Below are 25,201 nucleotides of genomic sequence, written 5' to 3'. Positions count from 1 at the left end.
ACAATCCTGTCTAAGCTCAACGGGCAATTCCTTCGACCTCATGGCCTGGTTTCTGCTCTGATATGCGCTGTCCACTGTGGGACCTTTATATAGACAGGTGTGTGCCTTTCCAAATCATGTCCAATCAATTGAATTTACCACAGGTGGACTCCAATCAAGTTTTAAAAACATCTCAAGGACGATCAATGGAAACAGGATGCACCTGAGCTCAATTTCTGTCATGTTCTGACCTTACTTCTTTTATTTAGGTATTTGTTTTAGTATGGTCAGGGCGTGAGTTGGGTGGGTTGTCTATGTTCGTTTTTCTATAATTTGGGATTTCTGTGTTCGGCTGAGTATGGTTCTCAATCAAAGGCAGCTGTCATTCGTTGTCCCTGATTGAGAATCATACTTAGGTAGCCTGGTTTTACTTTTGAGTTGTGGGTGTTTGTGTTCCGTGTCAGTGCTTGTTGCCACACAGGACTGTTTCGTTTATTCACGTTTATTGTTTTGTTCCAGTGTTCTGTTGTGTTTTGATTTAACATTATGGACACTTACCACGCTGCGCATTGGTCCTCGAATCCTTCTCACTATTCCTCCTCAGAAGAGGAGGATGAGATCCGTTACAGAAACACCCAAAGGACCAAGCAGCATGGGAACGGGCAGCAGCAGCGGCAGCGATACTTGGAGAACTGGACTTGCGAGGAGATTCTGGACGGCAAGGGATCATGGGCACAGCAGGGAGAATATCGCCACCCCAAGGCAGAGCTACACGCAGCAAAAGTCGAGAGGCGGCGTTATGAGGAGGCAGCACGGCAGCGCGGCTGGAAGCCTAAGAGACAGCCCCCAAAAATATATATTGGAGGGGGGCACACGGGGAGTGTGGCGAAGTCAGGTAGGAGACCTGCGCCAACTTCCCGTGCTTACCGGAGAGCGAGAGGGCCCGGGCAGGGACCGTGTTATGCGGTGGAGCGCACGGTGTCCCCGGTGCGCGTGCATAGCCCGGTGCGGTACATTGCAGCACCTCGTATTGGCCGGGCTAGAGTGGGCATCGAGCCAGGTGCCATGAAGCCGGCTCAGCGCATCTGGTCTCCAGTGCGTCTCCTCGGGCCGATGTACATGGTACTAGCCTTACTCATGGTGTCCCCGGTTCTCCAGCAGAGCTATTCCACCTCACCGCACTGGCCTGGCTACGGGGAGCATTCAACCAGGTAAGGTTGGGCAGGCTCGGTGCTCAAGAGCTCCAGTGCGCCTTCACGGTCCGGTCTATCCGGTGCCACCTCCACGCACCAGCCCTCCGGTGGCAGCCCCCCGCACCAGGCTGTCTCTCTGTACCATTCGGGACTCGTGGCTTGGGTCCCCAGTCCGAGGTCGGCGGCAAGGGTCGCCGCGTTAAAGTGGCCACGGAGGCGGGTAGAGAGGCAGAGAAGGACTATGGTGGAGTGGGGTTCACGTCCCGCGCCAGAGCCACCACCGCGGACAGACACCCACCCAGACCCTCCCCTATAGGTTTAGGTTTTGCAGCCGGAGTCCGCACCTTTCGGGGGGTGGGGGGGGGTACTGTCACGTTCTGACCTTAGTTCTTTTATTTAGGTCTTTGTTTTAGTATGGTCAGGGCGTGAGTTGGGTGGGCAGGATATGTTCGTTTTTCTATAATTTGGGATTTCTGTGTTCGGCTTAGTATGGTTCTCAATCAGAGGCAGCTGTCAATCGTTGTCCCTGATTGAGAATCATACTTAGGTAGCCTGGTTTCACTTTTGAGTTGTGGGTGTTTGTCTTCCGTGTCAGTGCTTGTTGCCACACGGGACTGTTTCGTTTATTGTTTTGTTCCAGTGTTCTGTTGTGTTTTGATTAAACATTATGGACACTTACCACACTGCACATTGGTCCTCCGATCTTTCTCGCTACTCCTCCTCAGAAGAGGAGGACGAGATCCGTTACAATTTCTTGTCTCAAAGGGTTTGAACACTTATGTAAACAAGGTTTTTCTCTTTTTTTAAGTTGAATAAATCTGAAAACATTTCTAAAAACCTGTTTTTGCTTTGTCATTATAGGGTATTGTGTGTGTATATTGATGAGGCGGAAAAACAATTGAATCAATTTTAGAATAAGACTAAGGTAACAAAACGTGGAAAAACTCAAGGGGTCTGAATACTTTTCGAATGCACTGAATGTCATGGAAAGTGCAGGTGTTCTTAATGTTTTGAATGCTTAGTGTACACTTAAACACTTTATGAAAAGTGTTAAAATATAGATATTACCTTGATATTACCTGCTTATGGGCTAGGGGTTAATGCCAAGGGCTTGATTTTGGAGGGGGCATTAGATTAAGGAAAACTATATGAACTAGTGACTGACCTTAACCTCTAACCTCCTGGTTAACCCTTCCAGACACGGAGGTGATGACCCTCCCTCATTGAGAACCCTTGTGGAGGAGGGTAGGAGGAGGAGAACAACTCTGAAGAGGACCAGGATCCAGAGCTGCTGCCTACAAGACGCTATGAGCTCGTTAACAGCCAGGGCATCACTTAAGTTAAAACACCTCAACTACCTCAACAGCCACCAGGGCATTACGTAAGTTAACACACCTCAACTACCTCACCAAGGAATCACGTAATGGCGCTGGAGGGGATGGCTGCTGTTTTATGGGCTCCTAACAAACTGCTATTTTGTTTGTTTTTTGTATTGTTTTTAACTCATTTTGTACATAATGTCGCTTCTACCGTCTCTTATGACCGTAAAGAGCTTCAGGACATCAGAACTCACCTTAAACTGGATGAAGAGTTTTTCTTGTGACTAGGGGGCAGTATTTTCTTTTTTTGAAACATAATGTTCCCGTAGTAAACAGGATATTTTGTCAGGACAAGATGCTAGAATATGCATATAATTCACATCTTAGGATAGAAAACACTCTAAAGTTTCCAAAACTGTAAAAATATTGTCTGTGGGTATAACAGAAATGATATTGCGTCCCTATTGAGCAGTGAATGGGCTATCAACCAGATTACTTTTTCTCCGTATTCGCCAAGGTGTCTACAGCGTTGTGACTTAGTTTTACGCATTTATGTTGAAGAATACTCGTAAGCGGCTACATTGCGCAATTGGTCACCTGATGGCTCCCAGAGTGATTCTCGCGTAAAATACAGAGGTAGCCATTATTCCAATCGGTCCTAGAGAAAAACTAATTGTCCTGGTGGATATATTATCGAATTGATATTTGAAAACCACCTTGAGGTTTGATTATAAACAACGTTTGCCATGCTTCTGTCGTTATTTTGGAGCTAATTTGGAATATTTTTCGACGTTTTCGTGACTGCAATTTCTGGGCAATATCTCAGCCAAACGTGAAGAACAAATGGAGTTATTTCACCTACAAAAAAAAATATTTTGGGAAAAAAGGAACATCTATCTAACTGGGAGTCTCGTGAGGGAAACATCTGAAGCTTATCAAAGGTAAACGATTTAATTTGATTTCTTTTCTGATTTCCGTGACCAAGTTACCTGCTGCTAGCTGGACAAAATGCTATGTTAGGCTATCGATAAACTTACACAAATGCTTGTCTAGCTTTGGCTGTAAAGCATATTTTGAAAATCTGAGATGACAGGGTGATTAACAAAAGGCTAAGCTGTGTCTCAATATATTTCACTTGTGATTTTCATGAATAGGAATATTTTCTAGGAATATTTATGTCCATTGCGTTATGCTAATTAGTGTCAGTCGATGATTATGCTCCCTCACGCGGGATGGGGAGTCACTAGAGGTTAATGAGTCCTACGTGAAGGATATACTGCTTTGTTGAGACGAGGCCCACAATCCTCATCATCCGCATGAAGAAAACAATGGAGATAAAGGGGGAGGAAGACGAGGTGCCTCGTAAGAATTCGTTGACGAGTAAAACCTCATTTGGCTTCCTTTCCTTCCAGTTCTCTGCTGCCTGCGACTGGAACGAATTGCAAAACGAATTGCAAAAATCTCTGAAGTTGGAGACTTTTTGGTTTTGGAAACGTCAGAGTGTTTTCTTTCCAAAGCTGTCAATTATATGCATAGTCGAGCATCTTTTCGTGACAAAATATCTTGTTTAAAACGGGAACTTTTTTTATATTACGTTTTTTTTAAATTAAAAGAGCACCTATATCTTCGATAACTTCTATATCGAATAAGTTAAACATCTGCTATCTGAGCAGCTAACCGATCGCTGCAGCTGTACATAGTCCATCGTTATAAAGCCCACCCAATTTACCTACCTCATCCCCATACTGTTATTATTTTATTTACCTTTCTGCTCTTTTGCACACCAGTATCTCTACCTGCACTATCCTACCAATGGGACATTAAAAACAGTAATATCTTAAGTTTCACCGAGACGTGGCTAACAATGACACAGTTAATATAGAGCTGGCTGGCTTCTCCGGGCAATCGGCAGGACAGAGCAGCTACGTCTGGTAAGACTCGGGGCAGGGGTGTATCTCTATTTGTCAATAACTGCTGGTGCACAATGTCTAATATTAAATAAGTTTTGAGGTAATGCTCGCCTGAGGTGGAGTACCTTATGATAAGCTGTAGACAACACTATCTACCTAGAGAGTTCTCATCTATATTATTCATAGCCGTCTATTTAACACCACAAACCGATACTGGCACTAAGACCGCACTCAATGAGCTGTATAAGGTCATAAGTAATCAAGAAAATGGTCATCCAGATGCTGTGTACCTAATGACCGGAGACTTTAATGCAGGGAAACTTAAATCGTTTTACCTCATTTCCATCAGCATGTTACATGTGCAACCAGAGGGGGAAAAAACTCTAGACCACCTTTACTCCACACACAGATACGTGTGCAAAGCCCTCCCTCACTTTCCATTTGGCAAATCTGACCATAATTCTATCCCCCTGATTCCTGCTTACAAACAAAAACTAATGCTGGAAGTACCAGTGACTCGCTATATACGGAGGTGGTCAGATGACTCGGATGCTACTTGACAGGACTGTTTTGCTAGCACAGACGGGAGTATGTTCCGGGATTCATCCAATGGCATTGAGGAGTTTACCACCTCCGTCACCGGCTTCATCAATAAGTGCATCGACGACGTTGTCCCCACACTGACTGTACGTACATATCCCAACCAGAAGCCATGGATTACAGGCAACATTCGCACCAAGCTAAAGGCTAGAGCTGCCGCTTTCAAGGAGCGAGACACTGTTCCAAAGACTTATAAAAAATCCCGCTATGCCCTCAGACGAACCATCAAACAGGCAAAGCCTCAATACAGGACTAAGATTGAATCCTACTGCACTGGCTCTGTCACTTGTTTGATGTGGCAGGGATTGTAATGGTTCTATCCAGGAAGACTAGCCTTTGTGGGAAGCTTGAGCATAAAGACACAACCATTCGCCATTGAAAATTCTACTAGAAGCAGCCACGCTGGTTACGCATTTTCAGAGAAGAATTATGGTGAGTAAAACTTTAAAATCAAAGACAAAGACAAAATATACAGATCTACACGATATTATTGAATAAATTGATCAAGATAGTGACAGTGAATTACTACAAGGTGATTCAGACAGTAAGAATTCTTTTGACTCTAAATCTGAGGAGATGTTCCTGTATGGAGAAGATTCTGTGTTGGATTGGTGAGTAACATTATTTGAAATTAATAATATCAAATATTATTCATTTGAGTTGTTTGAGATTTTTATTTTATTTGCCATATATAAAAATATAATCAGTTCTCTGCTGCCTGTGACTGGAACGAATTGCAAAAATCGCTGAAGTTGGAGACTTTTATCTCCCTCACCAACTTCAAACATCTGCTATCTGAGCATCTAACCGATCGCTGCAGCTGTACATAGTCTATCAGTAAATAGCCCACCCATTTTTACCTACCTCATCCCCATACTGTTTATATTTATTTACTTTTCTGCTCTTTTGCACACCAATATCTCTACCTGTACATGAACATCTGATCATTTATCACTCCAGTGTTAATCTGCAAAATTGTAATTATTCGCCTACCTCCTCATGCCTTTTGCACACAATGTATATAGACTCTCTTTTTTTTCTACTGTGTTATTGACTTGTTAATTGTTTACTCCATGTGTAACTCTGTGTTGTCTGTTCACACTGCTATGCTTTATCTTGGCCAGGTCGCAGTTGCAAATGAGAACTTGTTCTCAACTAGCCTACCTGGTTAAATAAAGGTGAAATAAATAAAATAAAATAAAAAAATGAAATGTGTAAAGTACACTGCTCTACATTGTGGGTGAGTGTGTGTCTGTGTCTCTATATATTAGATATTTTTTACATTTTATTTTATATAAACATGGAATGGAACTGCTCCTCACCCTACTGATTGGTTCCCTACTCTATATATTATCTGTGTCTGTGTCTTTATTTCACAGTCCCAGCAATTCTGATTGGGTTCCCTACTGTATATATAATCTGTTTCTGTGTCTTTATTTCACAGTCCCAGTGATTCTGATTAGGAGCCCATACAGCCAAGGTGCAAATCCCCCACTGAAGCTGGACCCCTGCTGTCTCCGGCACCACACCTACCCCTGCCCGGCCATCAAGAGGTGTGAAGTCGGTGACAAAGAAGCGGAGGAAGGAAAGTGTGGAACCTGCTGGCTGAGCAGAGGAGGGTCGTTGGCACTCTGTGCTGGAGGAGGATGTGGCCCCACCACCTCCAATATTCAGACCAAAAAGGCCACCAGGACCTCAGCTGGACATGACCTCCAAGGACTGTGCCTGCAACTTTTTCAGTTGTTTTTCACCTCGGCAGTCGGATTCCCTGGTGTTGAACACAAATAAGTACGGAGCTAAGAAGCAGGCAGGCAAGAAAGAGACATGGAATGCCATTTCCATGTCAGATCTTTTTTGTTTCCTTTCTATGGTCATTTACATGGGTCTTGTAAAGCTGAAAACCCTGAAGGACTACTGGAAATCTGCACCCCTCTATCAACTGCCTTTCCCCACCACGGTCATGTCATGCAAAAGGTTTCTGACAATCTCACGGACACTTCATATCAGTGACCCAAAAGTTGACGAGGACAACGAGATGAAGCGAGGCACGGTTTGATAAGCTCTGCAAAATGAAACCTCTCTACCTCGACATCATTGAGGCTTGCAAAACTTATTTTCAGCCCGCCCAGAACCTTTCCATAGATGAGAGGATGGTAGCCTCAAAGGCCAGAATTGGCCTAAAACAGTACATGCGTAACAAACCGACTAAATGGGTTTACAATGGGGTTACAACAGAAATCTCATAATTAAAATTCCTCAAACATACAAGTATTATACACCATTTTAAAGATACACTTGTTGTTAATCCCACCACAGTGTCCGATTTCAAAAAGGCTTAACGACGAAAGCATACTATGCGATTATGTTAGGTCAGCAGAGTGCAGTCAACAGAGGTCAGAAATAGCATTATAAATATTCACTAACCTTTGATGATCTTCATCGGAATGCACTCCCAGGAATCACAGTTCCACAATAAATGGTTGTTTTGTTTGATAAAGTCCATCATTTATGTCCAAATACCTCCTTTTTGTTTGCGCGTTTAGTTCACAAATCCAAATTCACAAGGCGCAGGCACTTAGTTCAGATGACAGTTCCATTACAGTTCGTAGAAATATGTCAAACGATGTATAGAAACAATAATTAGGATGTTTTTATCATAAATCTTCAATAATGTTCCAACCGGACAATTCCTTTGTCTTTAGAAATGAAAAGAGATCGTGCTCACGGCCGCAGCGAGACTTAGCTCATGGCATTCTGTCAGACCCCTGCCTCAAACAGCTCTTATTCGCTCCCCCTTCACAGTAGAAGCATGAAACAAGGTTCTAAAGACTGTTGACATCTAGTGGAAGCCTTAGGAAGTGCAGTCGGTCCAAATTTTACACTGTATATTGGATAGGCAAAGACTTGAAAGCCTACAAACCTCAGAATTCCCACTTCTCTGGTTTTTGCCTCCTTTCTATCCAAATCTACTAATAATAAGCATATCTTAGCATCTGGGCCTTAGTAGCAGGCAGTTTACTCTGGGCACCTTATTCATCCAAGCTACTCAATACTGCCCCCCAGCCATAAGAAGTTAACAGCTTCTACCCCCAAGCCATAAGACTGCTGACCAATTAATCAAATGGCCACCTGGACTATTTACATTGACACCCCTCCCCCTTGTTTTTACGCTGCTGCTACAGCGCTGTTTAATATCTATACATAGTCAAGGTCATTTGTAAAGTGACTAATTTGTACCCCCTGTATATAGCCTCGTTATTGTTTTGTAATTTTCCTGTCAACTTCCTCTTAACTCTATTTCTTGAACTGCATTGTTGGTTAAGGGCTTGTAAGTAAGCATTTCATGGTAAGGTTTACACCTGTTCGGCACATGTGACAATTTTTTTTATTTGACTTAAGTTACCCACCTCAACCATGAAACACTATTAGTGGTTCCAGTTGTTTACCGTTCTACTGTGTTAGTGGACACTGCGGCCCTTGAGGAATTGAGTTAGATCAAATAAAAATTCAAGATCAAATTACATTGGTCGCTGAGTGTACCCCTAACCCTCTCTGTGTTCCACAGGTTTACTCAGGCTCTCATCCACCTGTGTCGTGGAGGATCGTTTCAAAATATAACACTTACAAGAACTTGTGAATTCAATATAGGCTTTTAATACAAACATATCAGAAGCCTAGATGGTCTGCGGAACACACCCTTTTCCAGAGCACTGGCTCTGTATTTATACACATACAACATATGAGTCCATCCCACATGCAAATGAAGTTACTTCCCTCAGTCCTTCTGCCACCATTATCTGTGCTTCTTGCTTGTTCACGCCCAATAACGCCAATATCAGCTTTTAGAGAAGTTATAATGGTGGCAGGACCTCTTCATGTCCCAAAAATAATACATGCCCATCTTATCCTATGGGCCCCTTATGTTTAGCTCGGTGTGTTCTTTGGTATGTCTGTCCTTATTATAACTAGTAGACTATGTGTCTCTTCTATTCCTGTCCTAAAAATATATGTCCTATGTCTATAGCCCATCCGTTGGTCATTTGGCTGACCCCCTCCTTTGTGTGTCCCTCTGACCTTGGTATGTCCAGCTGTCCTATGCTCTCATGGCCTTACTTTGGTTTCCTGTCCTATACAATAGACAATACATTTTACCCTAAACATTTATGCATTTTATGGCTTTGGCCATTACGTCTGTTATTTCTTGGTTTCCTGTTTTTACCAGAATGGCAAAAGTGTCTCCTCTTCCTCTTTGGGTCTAATGTACACCTTTCTTTGCTCAATAGTATTATGTTTGTCCCTATATGTACCTTTTGCTCCCACATCTGCTGAAGGGTAACATTGGGACTGTTTTGCTGGGTCTTCCCCTGGCAGTACGCAACGCAGGGATCATAGTGAGTAACTAATGCCCCACTAGTAATACTACATTTTAGTCATTTAGCAGACTCTCCAGAGCGACCTACAATTAGGGTTAAGTGCCTTACTCCAAGGGCACATCGACAGATTTTTTAATCTCGTCGACTCGGGTATTCAAACAAGCGACCTTTCGGTTACTGGTCCAACACTCTTGACCACCTTACACCTTACAGCCTTACACCGTTCACACCATAACACAAACAGGGCTGGTTCACACTTTACATTACATTAGTGTCCTTGTGTACTGCTTTATGTACAGTTTAATATGGTTTTGGTTTATTCAGTAGGAAAAATACACACACTCTTGTTAGGCAGAGGCAGAGAAAAGGCTGGGAAGGCACTATATTTGCAAATGAACTAGTCAGAAAACTTGGCCTTGGTTGTAAAGTTACTGAGAGAACTTGTGCGTTGATGTGTCATCCCTACAGCATTACATCCCTACAGCATTACATTATACATCATTGATATTGGTTGGTAAAAAATAATTGGAATTTTGCTAATGAAAAAGTCATGGGCTGGGCATGATTATGGATTATGCATAAATATGTATTAATTATCTGTGATCTGAATGTTTATTGGAAGTCATTACATAAAACACCAATGTACAAGATCATATTTATCATTCCACTGTTTGATTTAGCCAGCGGTTCAGTTTCTAGGTTTACTGGACCAGTGTGTACGATGGGAGCAGAAATTAGCACGCCTTGTACAGATGAATGCACGCGTCGGAATTAAGCTCCAAGCCTTCAGGTGTGTTAATTCAGTGTTGAGGAAAAGTTAGGAGTCGTTGTAAGTGGTGTCAGTGGACCTGCTAGATTCCTCTGTCTACAGACAATGATTCCCTGCTGTGAATCCTGGCTCATGTTAAGTTGATTTGGGGTTTTATATTTGGACCTCTGCATCGTACAAGAGTCCAAATGTCATAATAACTCATATGTTGATTGACCTGCATTCTCCTGCTAACTGGACTGGGCACACAACCCTTATCTCTGAGTTTTACAGATGGATGTGTGTTATCAGATTATATTTGAATCCGTAGATTGCTGCAGCTTCTTCTCGGGAACCAAGGCCTGGTTAATCAGTAAGTGAGGTGTTCATCAAACTAGTCCCCACCACAAGTGCTTCAGCACCATGGTACAAACCTGCCTGTGTGCCTGCCTGCTTTGCATCTGTGGCACTGGCTAGTGGTTGAGCTCAGATATAGCCTCACATATTTCCTAATTCCTCCATTTGCCAAATGGACAAAAGGAGGATAGGATCAGGCTAGACAAGTGTCATATTTCCTGATTTCTCCATTTGCCAAATGGACAAAAGGAGGATAGGGTCAGGCTAGACAAGTGTCATATTTCCTGATTTCTCCATTTGCCAAATGGACAAAAGGAGGATAGGGTCAGGCTAGACAAGTGTCATATTTCCTGATTTCTCCATTTGCCAAATGGACAAAAGGAGGATAGGGTCAGGCTAGACAAGTGTCATATTTCCTGATTTCTCCATTTGCCAAATGGACAAAAGGAGGATAGGGTCAGGCTAGACAAGTGTCATATTTCCTGATTTCTCCATTTGCCAAATGGACAAAAGGAGGATAGGGTCAGGCTAGACAAGTGTCATTATTTGAAAGGACAATCAGGTCAATTTGTACACTTCAGACTAATGTCGTCTCCCAGCCGGCTCTGTTGTAAGACTGAGAACGAGGTTAGCTTCAGACCAACAGCAGTCACACATGATCACGGTTACCATACCAGTGAAACAGATGTAGCCTGCATGTCACATTTATCACGTTGCCAAGGTTACGTTACGTTTGCTCGACATTCCCCAGAGGATCTGCAGGCTCCATAGACTAGATGATGTTCCAGTGCTAGTATTATATTGGTTGAGGAGAAAACCCAAAATGTTGTTGTGTTCTCTTGCTTAATCTCCCCTCCTTTGTGCTGTCTCATGATGATGGTGTGATCATGTCACATAATGGAGAGAGTTTCTTTCTGGATGACAGAACAGAACAAAATAATGATCCCAACACCGTTATGTGATATGAGGTTTTTTGGGAACATACATAGAATAACAAAGAGCTATCCCACTACTGATCGTGTGTAAGTGAGCCTATTTCTCTGGGTTATATCTGATGCGTTTGCATTAATATGGACTGATGAGTGTTCCTGTCTGGTTCACAGTTTCAGTTGGTGTTGACGTTACTGTCAGTATGTTCTCAGCCTGTTCTTTGTGTTTTTATTTCTCCAGGTGGGACCTCTTTGCCTGGTGCTGATGGGAGTGGTCTGTGTTCACTGTGTGCACATCCTGGTCCACTGTAGCCACCACCTGTGCAAGAGGTAATAACCATGCTATCTCACCCCCCCCTTGGGAGCCCCCTTAGCAGCATCCTCACTGACAAGCCACTCGTTTGTCAAGGTGTTTCATAGCCGTCATCAACAGCTGTCTCGTTGTGTTTCCCCTCACACATACTTTCCTTTTCAATACAATTACAGTAATAAAAACACTTAACCGCCAGGGACCCAGCCGCTCTGTCCACTCAAATACTCTGTCTCTTTGTGTCTATCTCTCTCTCTCTCTCTCTCTCTCTCTCTCTCTCTCTCTCTCTCTCTCTCTCTCTCTGTCCCTCTCTCTCTCTCTCTCTCTCTCTCTCTCTCTCTGTCTCTGTCTCCCCCCTCTCTGTCTCTCTCTGTCTCTCTGTCTCTCTCTCTCTCTGTCTCTCTGTCTCTCTCTCTCTCTGTGTGTCTCTCTCTCTCTGTCTCTCTCTCTCTCTCTCACACGCTCTCTCTCTCTCTGTCTCTCTGTCTCTCTCTCTCCCCTCTCTGTCTCTCTCCTTCTAACTCTCCGCATCACTTAAAGTCTGTGAGCACACCGTTCTGCTTAATATGGTGGCTAATGTGCAGTCATTTCCCTTGGCGGATCTAATGATGGGGTGGTCAGACGTGAGATGTTAAAGGGAGCGTTAAGTGTTTCCTGGCTGTTGCAGGGTGTAAACGAGCCCTGGAGGTGGCCCACCCACATCTCCATTACTCTACTGACAAGTGCTCTAGCAACAACATCAACCCACCTCCCTAAACACACAGAATATGTACAAACAGCGTGTCATGTATTCCAACTGAGTGTTGGGTGAGGAGAGTATGAAACATTGTAATGTAATCATTATCAGTTATGTACCTTTTTATTGTGTCTAAGTCCTCAGCGTATGTACCGGTTAGTGCTGAGAGCAGATAATAACCAGCTAGAGGTCTTCTTTTGGATCCGTGGCTTTCTCACCTGACCCGATGTGCGTAATTTAAATATGTAGCCCTGTTCCGAATGTACCCGAAAACAGTTGTACCCGTTCTGAGAAGGACCTTGGAAAACAAATCCAAACAGACCCCTGCTGGTTCAGATTCAAGACAGATCGGAAAGAAGGAGAGAGCAAAGGAAGCCTCCAACTGGGTGCTATCAGCGCCATCAATAAGCAAGTTATATTGGTCAAATGATCCACAGTTACGTGTCCTTAAAAACTGCCTAGAACAAATGACAAAAAAACTTGTTTCGATGTGTAATTTATTCGACACTTTATAGTCTATTGTTTTTTTACTTTACTAAAGCAATAGTAGACAGCTGTCGGGAGAGTTGAGTGAAAAATGCAGCATTGCATGCATATACTGTAGGCCTTTAGGCTTCCACTGTGTGATATTCATATTTACTAAATAAACATTAAAGGAGACACGCTTAGGCGTAGACCTGGAGAGACTGAGAGAAAGATGGAGATATACTAGCGCCATCTTCCCGACATACGTGTCAGATAGGCTACTACTGCTATTCAGATATAGGCATACAGAAGGATGCTACTTCATTTATTTTTGCTCAGAATATATTTTTTATGAAGATTAGATTATATTATTTGTAACTCTTGCAGGCCTAAAGCATTCTTCCTCACCTCAAGTTCAACTGTCAACTGTGTGCACTGCCTTCATAGGCCTGCTGTAGCTAAATCTAGTAATAGCCAAACCTTCACAAACGTTGATGAGGGTAATATCAAAAGTAAGGGTCCTTTTACACTGTTTCTCTTCCTTCTCTTCTTTATATCTCTCTCTTTCTTCCTTTCTCTCTCTTTTTCTTTCACAGACATATGTGAGGTGAGCAGCCAGAACCAGTTTCAGCTGGATACAAGCTGAATTTTATTGAGTTGCAATCGGCTGACACAGCTCGCACAGTTGTCATGACACAAACACTAAATTAACAGGTTAATACATTTTAATTGCACATATCTGAGACCCGTGGCAATTATCAGACCTGACCCAGATTCGACCTTGAAGACCTCTACAGTATAACATTGTCTTGTTTGTGGTACAGGGACACTGCAAAGTAAAAACTGTGTCTCCCCAAATGACAGCTGCACAGTATTAATCACTGTGATTATTTCAATAGAGCGTCGGAGAGAGTGACTATCCACAGCAGAGTGATGGGACTGTAATGTAATATATTGTAATCGGCCATTTCTCATCCAAACCAGGACGTAATGTACTCGCTTTCAGATGGCCGTCTCAATCTTACGCTGTCTGGTTTCCAGCAATCTATCACCCCTTCTTTCTTTCATTCAGTCTCTGTCTTGTGTTATCCTCTTGTCTGTCTCTCTGTCTACCTGACAAGACCGAATAGCACAGCAGAAGAAGTCGACTCTTTTAATTCCATCAGATCTTGTGGTCCATTTCCTATTGTTGCTGTATCTCTTGGTGACTATCTCTGTGACTCCACGTGTGACCAGGTACCTCTCCTCGCCCAGGTTGAAGAGACCTCCCCTGGGGTACAGTGACACTGTGGCCTTCTCCATGGAGCACAGCTCCTACTAGTGCTTCAGGAAGAGTGCCAGATTTGGGAGGTGAGATGAGAACGCTCTAGTCATCTGGAGGTCAACCTATGACCCATCACCCATATAGACTACTCTTGGGGCCAATGGGTGCTGAAGGTGTTGGGAAAAGGCCAGGTCCCAAATGGATAACATGCCCCTAGAAGCTATTCAAATCTCTCATATCTGTGACAATGGTTAACAAGGGCATAATGATAAGAATAGATTATGATTTATCAGACCATTTGGGATTGCAGCCATAATTTAAAGACTTCTATAAAGGAGGGATGGTTAATCAGTGGCGGCTCCTCAGAGAAGGAAGTGGAGGACCATCTTTCTCAGTGAATTTAATAAAAATAAGTTATCCTTTTTAGATAAAACAAATTTATTTCTTAAAAAGTGAAAGAGAAGCAAGATGGAGAGATTTTTTTCACTTTCACTCACTTAGCTAGCAAATGCAACTTGTTAGTTTAGTCTACTCAAACACCCAGCTCAAAAATATGGATGCTATGTTAGCTAGCTGGCTATGACTGTCCAACACAATACTGGAACTCAAGGAAAGCTTTTGGTTTTACAAATGTATTGCCACCGGGACGTGCCGGTTTAAGTACTAAACTTCTTACTGACTGTACACTGTAACGTTACAGCATGATTGTAACGTGTTTACTAACTTGTTAGTTCTGTTAGCTATGTTGACTATGATGTTACTTTAGCTGATATGGTGACAACGATGTAGGCTGTGTGTAGCGGTTATGACATGGTTTGGCTTGGAAAGGTTTTTTGCCTGGTCACGTACAGTGCCTTGCGAAAGTATTCGGCCCCCTTGAACTTTGCGACCTTTTGCCACATTTCAAGCTTCAAACATAAAGATATAAAACTGTATTTTTTTGTGAAGAATCAACAACAAGTGGGACACAATCATGAAGTGGAATGACATTTATTGGATATTTCAAACATTTTTAACTTTAAATTATTCAGCCCCCTTAAGTTAATACTTTGTAGCGCCACCTTTTGCTGCGATTACAGCTGTAAGTCGCTTGGGGTATGTCTCTATCAGTTTTGCACATCGAGAGACTGACATTTTTTCCCATTCCTCCTTGCAAAACAGCTCGAGCTCAGTGAGGTTGGATGGAGAGCATTTGGGAACAGCAGTTTTCAGTTCTTTCCACAGATTCTCAGGCCGGTTCTGACAACAGGCTCAAATACCACTAACCTCTTTTACCACCTACGCAAGAATCATGTGAAACAGTACGGAGAGATACTACGGATGAGACCGAAAAAAGTACAGTCGGGTGCTCAAAACAAACCCCCGACTCATTTCTAGAGGCTTTTGCCCGCTGCACACCATATGGCAAAGAATCATGAAGATGGAAGGCGTTAACAGCTGCTGTTACAACTCACATCTGCAAAGACATGGCCCCAATTTACACAGTTGAGAAATGGGGGTTTTGTGAGTTGGTGCTAACACTAGACCCAAGGTACCAAATGCAAATTGATGTGTACACGTATTAATGCCAAAATAACTTGCAAAAAAAGTCAAGCCCCCCAAAATATGAAAATAAATATATATACAGTACATACATACACACACAGTTGAAGTCGGAAGATTACATATACCTTAGCCAAATAAATTTCCAAATTCCTGACATTTAATCCCAATAAAAATGCCCTGTTTTAGGTCAGTTAGGATCACCACTTTATTTTAAGAATGTGAAATGTCAGAATAATAGTAGAGATAATTTTTTATTTCAGCTTTTATTTATTTCTTCACATTACCAGTCGGTCAGAAGTTTACATACACTCAATTAGTATTTGGTAGCATTGCCTTTAAATTGTTTAACTTGGGTCAAAAGGTTTGGGTAGCCTTCCACAAGATTCCCACAATAAATTGGTGAATTTTGGCCCATTCCTCCTGACAGAGCTGGTGTAACTGGGTCAGGTTTGTAGGCCTCCTTGCTCGCACACACTTTTTCAGTTCTGCCCACATATTTTCTATAGGATTGAGGTCAGGGCTTTGTGATGGCCACGCCAATACCTTGACTTTGTTGTCCTTAAGCCATTTTGCCACAACTTTGGAAGTATGCTTGGGGTCATTGTCTTTTTGGAAGACCCATTTGCGACCAAGCTTTAACTTCCTGACTGATGTCTTGAGATGTTGCTTCAATATATCCACATAATTTTTCTTCCTCGTGATGCCATATACAGTCCCTCCTGCAGCAAAGCACCCTGATGCTGCCACCCCCGTTTGGGATGGTGATCTTCTGCTTGCAAGCCTCCCCCTTTTTCCTCTAAACTTAACGATGGTCATTATGGCCAAACAGTTCCAATTTTGTTTCATCAGACCAGAGGACATTTCTCAAAAAAGTATGATCTTTGTTCCCATGTGCAGTTGCAAACCGTAGTCTGTCTTTTTTATGGCGATTTTTGAGCAGTGGCTTCTTTCTTGCTCAGCGGCCTTTCAGGTTATGTCAATGTAGGACTCGTTTTACTGTGGATATAGAAACTTTTGCACCGGTTTACTCCAGCATCTTCACAAGGTCCTTTGCTGTGGTTCTGTGATTAATTTGCACTTTTCGCACCAAAGCAAGTTCATCTCTAGGAGACAGAATGTGTCTCCTTCCTAAGCGGCATGACGGATGCGTGGTCCCATGGTGGTTAAACTTGTGTGCTATTGTTTGTACAGAGGATCGTGGTACCTTCAGGTGTTTGGAAATTGCTCCCAAGGATGAACCAGACTTGTGGAGGTCTACAGTTTTTTTTCTGAGGTCTTGGCTGATTTCTTCTTATTTTCCCATGATGTTAAAGGCACAGTCAACTTAGTGTATGTAAACTTCTGACCCACTGGAATTGTGATACAGTGAATTATAAGTTAAAGTCTGGAAACTGTCTGGAATATCCTTACTGTTTGGCCCTGTCCGGGGGTGTCCTCGGATGGGGCCACAGTGTCTCCTGACCCCTCCTGTCTCAGCCTCCAGTATTTATGCTGCAGTAGTTTATGTGTCGGGGGGGCTAGGGTCAGTTTGTTATATCTGGAGTACTTCTCCTGTCCTATTCGGTGTCCTGTGTGAATCTAAGTGTGCGTTCTCTAACTCTCTCCTTCTCTCTTTCTTTCTCTCTCTCGGAGGACCTGAGCCCTAGGACCATGCCCCAGGACTACCTGACATGATGACTCCTTGCTGTCCCCAGTCCACCTGGCCGTGCTGCTGCTCTAGTTTCAATTGACCTGAGCCCTAGGACCATGCCCCAGGACTACCTGACATGATGACTCCTTGCTGTCCCCAGTCCACCTGACCGTGCTGCTGCTCCAGTTTCAACTGTTCTGCCTCATTATTATTCGACCATGCTGGTCATTTATGAACATTTGAACATCTTGGCCATGTTCTGTTATAATCTCCACCCGGCACAGCCAGAAGAGGACTGGCCACCCCACATAGCCTGGTTCCTCTAGGTTTCTTCCTAGGTTTTGGCCATTCTAGGGAGTTTTTCCTAGCCACCGTGCTTCTACACCTGCATTGCTTGCTGTTTGGGGTTTTAGGCTGGGTTTCTGTACAGCACTTTGAGATATCAGCTGATGTACGAAGGGCTATATAAATAAATTTGATTTGATTTGATTTGAAACAATTGTTGGAAAAAGGATTTGTGTCATGTACAAAGTCGATGTTCTAACCGACTTGCCAAAACTATAGTTTGTTAACACGGCATTTGTGGAGTGGTTGAAACACTTAGGTTGGAGTCATTAAAACTTGTTTATGTAAACGTCTGACTTCAGATGTATATTTTTTTGTTTTAGGCCTATATTTATTTTGTTTGCAACAATAGTTATCGGGATATGAAATGACCTAAACTCAGCAAAAAAAGAAACATCCCTTTTCAGGACCCTGTCTTTCAAAGATAATTTGTAAAAATCCAAATAACGGGTTTAAACACTGTTTCCCATGCTTGTTCAATGAACCATAAACAGTTAATGACCCTGCACATGTGGAACGGTTGTTAAGACACTACCAGCTTACAGACGGTAGGCAATTAAGGTTACAGTTATGAAAGCTTAGGACACTAAATAGGCCTTTCTACTGACTCTGAAAAACACCAAAGGAAAGATGCCCAGGGTCCCTGCTCATCTGCGTGAATGTGCCTTAGACATGCTGCAAGGAGGCATGAGGACTGCAGATGTGGCTAGGGCAATAAATTGCCATGTCTGTACTGAGACGCCTAAGACAGAGCTACAGGGAGACAGTACGGACAGCTGATCGTCCTCGCATGCCCAGACCACATGTAACAATACACAGGATCAGTACCGAACATCACACCTGCGGGACAGGTACAAGATGGCAACAACAACTGCCTGAGTTACACCAGGAAGGCACAATCCCTCCATCACTGCTCAGACTGTCCGCAATAGGCTGAGAGAGGCTGGACTGAGGGCTTGTAGGCCTGTTGTATGGTAGATCCTCACCAGACATCACCGGCAATAACGTTGTCTATGGGCACAAACCCACCGTCGCTGGACCAGACAGGACTGGCAAAAAGTGCTCTTCACTAAGTCGCGGTTTTGTCTCACCAGAGGTGATGGTCGGATTCGCGTTTATCTTTGATGGAATGATCGTTACACCGAGGCCTGTATTCTGGAGCGGGATTGATTTGGAGGTGGAGGGTCCATCATACTCTGGGGCGGTGTGTTTCAGCATCATCTGACTGAGCTTGTTGTCATTGCAGGCAATCTCAACCAGGCCATTCCCCCCCAGAAATGTCTGGGAAATTGTAGGTGCCTTGGTGGAAGTGTGGGGTAACATCTCACTGCAAGAACGGGTAAATCTGGTGCAGTCCATGTGATATGTGGTGCAGTTATGTATGTCTGATGGCAGTGTATTCCAGACATGGGAAGCTCTCACAGAGAAAACTGATTTACTAAAGGTGCTTTTCCTTAAGGGAACTATACAGTCACCTCTCATGGCAGACCTTGTGGATCTGCTGCCATATGTTTGGGTTTTCTGTTTAACAAAAATACTGAGTGGAGGGGGAGCCAGGCCATTTAGGATCTTGAATACAAGACATGCGTCAGTGTATTGCACAAGATTTTCCCAACTCAGGAGCTCATGCTTTCTGAGGATGTAACAGTGATGATGGCTATTGGGCTTCTTATTTGAATGACCTTTTTCTCATGCTTTTTAAAAGAGAGGTTGGAATCAAGTATGATGCCAAGGTACTTAAAATCAGATACCACCTGGAGCTTCTCCCCTGACACATAGACATCTGGCTCAATAGCATCTGTTGCCCTCTTTGTGAAGAACATGCAAACAGTTTTTTTCACATTGAGATGCACTGAGCCACTTTGTAACCTGGACCATTACAGTAGTGTGTTTTTGTGCAGCTTGTTGTTTGCTCTTTGCATGCACATATATCACTGTATCATCTGCATACATTTTAACTTCAGACCCAGTACAGATAGAAGGCAGATCATTAATGTACAGGCTGAACAGGAGGGGCCCCAGTATTGACCCTTGGGGCACGCCCACATCATAGCTAAGAGTGGGCGACAGCTCATTGCTCACTCTGACACACTGAGTTCTGCCTTCAAGGTATGATTTCACCCATCTCAAGGCATCAGGGGAAAAGTTGAACTTGGACAATTTTATGATGAGAATCTCATGGTTAACAGTATCAAAAGCCTTCCTTAGGTCCAGAAACACAGCCCCAACAACGCCCCCTTTGTCCATCTTGGACTTCACTTTTTCCAGAAGAAAGCAGTTGTCCGTTTCTGTGGAGTGTTTTGCTCTGACTAAACTGCATGGAGTGTAAAAGAAGGAGCTGTTGTTGAGGTGGGCAATCAGTTGTTCTGCTTCACACTTTTCAACAACCTTTGACACCACAGGTAGTATACTAATGGGCCTGTAGTTAGTCACGTCAGCAGGGTCACCTGATTTAAAGATGGCCGTTATTATGGCCGACTTCCATACCCTTGGAAACACCCCGAGACCAATAGATGTGTTGGTGACCTTAGTAATGGGGCCAATGAGTGACTCCAAGTTGTAGTTAAGAAAGGTAGAGTCCAGCCCAAACACATCTTTGGCTTTAGAGTTCTTTAGTGAGCTAATCACCTTGTTCACCTTTGACTCAGAAACCTCCCTTATGACAAAGACTGGTTGAGTGTATTTACTAGCACTGAGCCCAAAAATCCAGTGAAGGGGTTCTGTGTCAGTCCCCTGACAGAGTCAATAAAGTAGGAATGAAGACTATTGCTATTTCGACTGCATCCTGTGTTAGATTGTTATTCACCATGATTTCTAGTCTTTTTGCAGTGTTACTATGGTCTTTCCCTGTTAACTTTTTTAGATCCTCCCAGATCAACTTAGAATTTCCCTTTGCTTCACCAATTATGTTCATAAAAAAGTTTGCCTTGGCCTGTCTGGTTTCTTTCATCACCTTACTTCTCAACATAGTAAATCTACGTCTGTCATGCTCTAATATGGATCTTAGTGCTATTTTTATAGCATCTCGTTATTTCATCACTTTCCAGATTTCTCCATTTAGCCAAGGAAGAGGGCTCTTTTGGCCAGGTTTGGATTTGATTTTCTTTAGGAAACCATTTATTGTAGTCTGGATTGTGGATAGAAAAACTTGACTATCAGTTTCCACGTCTGTCACGGTTTTCATATAGTGAAGGAGAGTCGGACCAAAATGCGGCGTGGTAAGTGTCCATGGTAAATCTTTAATAAAGAAAATACTGACACTGTATACAAAACAATAAACAAATGACAACCGTGAAGCTACAACATAGACAATCACCCACAAACAAACAGTGCAACCCAGGCTACCTAAGTATGATTCTCAATCAGAGACAACTAATGACACCTGCCTCTGATTGAGAACCATACTAGGCCGAAACATAGAAATGCCCCAAAACATAGAAAAACAAACATAGACTGCCCACCCAACTCACGCCCTGACCAACTAAATAAATACAAAACAAAGGAAATAAAGGTCAGAACGTGACAGTACCCCCAAAGGTGCGGACTCCGGCCGCAAAACCTTGACCTATAGGGGAGGGTCTTTGTGGGCGTCTGTCCGCGGTGGCGGCTCTGGCGCAGGACGCGGACCCCACTTCACCATTGTCTTAGTCCGCCTTATTGTCCGCCTCCGTGGCTTTCTCACCATGGCCACCCCTCTCAATGACCCCACTGGACAGAGGGGCAGCTCTGGACAGAGGGGCAGAAGCTCTGGACAGAGGGGCAGAAGCTCTGGACAGAGGGGCAGAAGCTCTGGACAGAGGGGCAGAAGCTCTGGACAGAGGGGCAGAAGCTCTGGACAGAGGGGCAGAAGCTCTGGCGCCTCTGGGCTGACGGGCTCTGGCGCCTCTGGGCTGACGGGCTCTGGCGCCTCTGGGCTGACGGGCTCTGGCGCCTCTGGGCTGACGGGCTCTGGCGCCTCAGACTCCGGCAGCGGCGCCGGACAGGCGGGAGGCTCCGGCAGCAGCGCCGGACAGGCGGGAGGCTCCGGCCGCGGCGCCGGACAGGCGGGAGGCTCCGGCAGCGGCGCCGGACAGGCGGGAGGCTCCGGACAGGCGGGAGGCTCCGGACAGGCGGGAGGCTCCGGCAGCAGCGCCGGACAGGCGGGAGGCTCCGGACAGGCGGGAGGCTCCGGCAGCGGCAGCGGTGCCGGACAGGCGGGAGGCTCCGGCAGCGGCGCCGGACAGGCGGGAGGCTCCGGCAGCGGCGCCGGACAGGCGGGAGGCTCCGGTAGCGGCGCCGGACAGGCGGGAGGCTCCGGCAGCGGCGCCGGACAGGCGGGAGGCTCCGGACAGGCGGGAGGCTCCGGCAGCGGCGCCGGACAGGCGGGAGGCTCCGGCAGCGGCGCCGGACAGGCGGGAGGCTCCGGCAGCGGCGCCGGACAGGCGGGAGACTCCGGCAGCAGCGCCGGACAGGCGGGAGACTCCGGCAGCTGCGCCGGACAGGCGGGAGACTCCGGCAGCGGCGCCGGACAGACAGGACCACCTGCAGGGAGGAGACGGAGAGACAGCCTGGTGCGTGGGGCTGCCACAGGAACCACCAGGCTGGGGAGACCTTCAGGAGGCTTGGTGTTAAAAGGAGGCAACTGAAGGACCGGGCTGTGGGGAGCACTGGAGCTCTGGTGCGCAACCTTGGCACCACTTCCCCAGGCTGGACAACTACTCTAGCCCGGACCCTCCAGAGTGCAGGCACAGGTTGAACCGGGCTGTGGGTAAGCACGGGAGATCTAGTGCTTACTACACGCACCTCTCCCTTAGGCTCCACTCCCACATTCGCCCGGCACGAGCGGAGCGCAGGCAGAGGACGCACTGCACCCTCCCAGCGCCCGGAGACACAGCACGCAGAGCCGGCGCAGGATAACCTGGACCCAACCTGCGTACCGGCGACCAGACCCGCTGAGCAGGCACCATACGCCCTGGCTCGATGCCCACACTCTCACGGCACTTTCGGGGCTGCCCTATAGCGCACCGGGCTATGGGCGCGCACTGGCGACACCGTGCGCTTAACCGCATAACACGGTGCCTGACCAGTAATGCGCTGCTTATAATAAGCACGAGGAGTGAGCTCAGGTCTGCTACCTGGCTCACTACCACACCTCGTCTGCCCCCCAAAAATTTTTTGGGGCTGCCTCTCGTACCTGTCGCACTGCCGTGCTGCCTCCTCATATCGCCGGCTCCTCTCTCCGGCTGCCTCTGTTCTCCTAGCTGCCTCCACCTGTTCCCATGGAAGGTGATCCTTTCCCGCCAGGATCTCCTCCCAGGTGTAGCAACCCTTGCCGTCCAATACATCCTCCCATGTCCAGGAGTCCTGTGATGCTGGCCGCTGTTGTTGCCGCTGCTGCTGCTGTCGTCGCTGCTGTTTACCACGCCGCTTGGTCCGTTGGTGGTGGGTGATTCTGTCACGGTTTTCATATAGTGAAGGAGAGTCGGACCAAAATGCGGCGTGGTAAGTGTCCATGGTAAATCTTTAATAAAGAAAATACTGACACTGTATACAAAACAATAAACAAATGACAACCGTGAAGCTACAACATAGACAATCACCCACAAACAAACAGTGCAACCCAGGCTACCTAAGTATGATTCTCAATCAGAGACAACTAATGACACCTGCCTCTGATTGAGAACCATACTAGGCCGAAACATAGAAATGCCCCAAAACATAGAAAAACAAACATAGACTGCCCACCCAACTCACGCCCTGACCAACTAAATAAATACAAAACAAAGGAAATAAAGGTCAGAACGTGACAACGTCTGTATAGGACAAGAGATCATTCCAGTTGATTCCCTTAATTGCGTTTTCAAAATAGCTTAATTCACTCTTAGGTATTCTTAGTTGATCCGGCTTTCTAACAGTAGACAGGTTAAGCCTGCTCTTAGACAGCTTTCTGGCTATAAGTGTCAGATTATGATCAGATAGCCCAGTAACCATATTGAATGATTTAGTCACTCTCTCTGGTTTATTAGTGAACACCAAATCAATCTGTGTTTTAGAGCAACAAGTCACCCTGGTTGGCCCTTTAACTAGCAGTGTAAGGTCAAAGGTATTAGTGATCCGTTTGAGGGTTTTCCTACAAAACTTGTCTTCATAATTAATGTTAAAATCTCCCGTTAAGATGACCTCTTTCCCAAAGTCACATTCCCTAAGCATGTTATTAAACTGATCAAAAAACACACTTTTGGTGGAAGGTGGCCTATACATTCCAATAAGGGTAAAAGACATTTGGGGAGACCGTGTAACGTTCAGGCCAATATATTCTAGTTCATTATCACATGACCACTCAATTAGTTTACATCGGATATGTTCTTTAATGTAAATCATCACACCCCCTCCTCTTCCTTCAATCCTGTCTCTCCTGAAAACATTGTAGCCAGACACAATCAAAGCAGCATATGGAGAGGTTTTATGGAGCCGTGTCTGTGAGAGGCAGAGGAAGTCAAGGTTGGAGTCTGTGAGTAGATGTTGAATTTGATAGCACTCCCCCACTTCCACAGCGGTGACGACCAGTGGACGAGGCCATCCACCGCTTTCCACTCCGGTGAGTATCGCTGGCTCGGTGATGTTAGGCCCAGGATTGATTTGCACATCCCCAGAGAGTAGAAGTGTAGTGAACAGGTAGTTTAGCAGTTTCCGATAAATGTTGGACTTGTGTTTGTTACGCCTAAGCGGTTCAGTGGAATAGGGAGCGAGGTAGACTTGGCCATTATTCAGAACATTATGGTATGCTGTGTGCTGTTCGCTCCCGTGGAACAGAGGCCAATATGTTTGGTGTTGATATTCTCCGGCAGTAGATTTGTGTCATCCCAGCAAGGACGCACTGAGATTATCAGTAGAGCAGCTACGTAACTGACAATCATGGCAGAGTACTGGAGATAAAACCGTTAATTGCGCTTTAACTCTTTGCATGAGTTACTTAGCTGGGGGTCGGCGTACACCTGATGGTTTACATAACATTACAGCATTCGACTGAGAAGCGGCACCTGCCGCACCACCCTGTCTTCCGTCCGCCATCTTTCTCTTAATTAATGCTCAGTGCCATTGTAATTGGAGCATTACCCTCGTCATCCCAACTCTTGAGCTGTTCTAATGGTTTACTTGCAGTGACACACAACGTTCCCTAGGAGACGCTAGTGGTGTTCTTCTCTGAGCACTCTGCTTACCTGACTTTCTCAGCCTCTCCCTCTCTTTCTTTATCGCTCCCTCACAATTTATAAACTGTCTCTCTCTCTGTATTAGATGGTGATCTCCTCCTGATGGACTAGCATAGATAGCCAAGCAGTCCCATACATATGAACAAAGATAAAGACCTCATGCAGTGCCTCTTTAATTCAAAACTCCAATGGGATTATTTGGTCGGACATAGCCAGGACTTGTACTATCAGAGTGATGAAGTATGGTACAGTCTTATATTCAAATGGAAATGGACTGAAACTCTAAAACAGTTATGACTGAAGTTTTT

At 45.0% G+C, this 25,201-nt stretch overlaps 1 pseudogene; it reads left to right on the top strand.

Moving 5' to 3' along the window:
• Positions 1-2,186: 2,186 nt before the first annotated feature.
• The window catches only part of LOC121839164, a 285,007-nt pseudogene continuing 261,992 nt past the window's right edge, over positions 2,187-25,201 (top strand).

Source organism: Oncorhynchus tshawytscha, linkage group LG14, assembly GCF_018296145.1.
Source record: "Oncorhynchus tshawytscha isolate Ot180627B linkage group LG14, Otsh_v2.0, whole genome shotgun sequence".
In the NCBI taxonomy this organism is placed as follows: Eukaryota; Metazoa; Chordata; class Actinopteri; order Salmoniformes; family Salmonidae; genus Oncorhynchus; species Oncorhynchus tshawytscha.
Note: the sequence above shows the minus strand (reverse complement) of the source record. Positions and strands in the feature narration are given on the sequence as shown.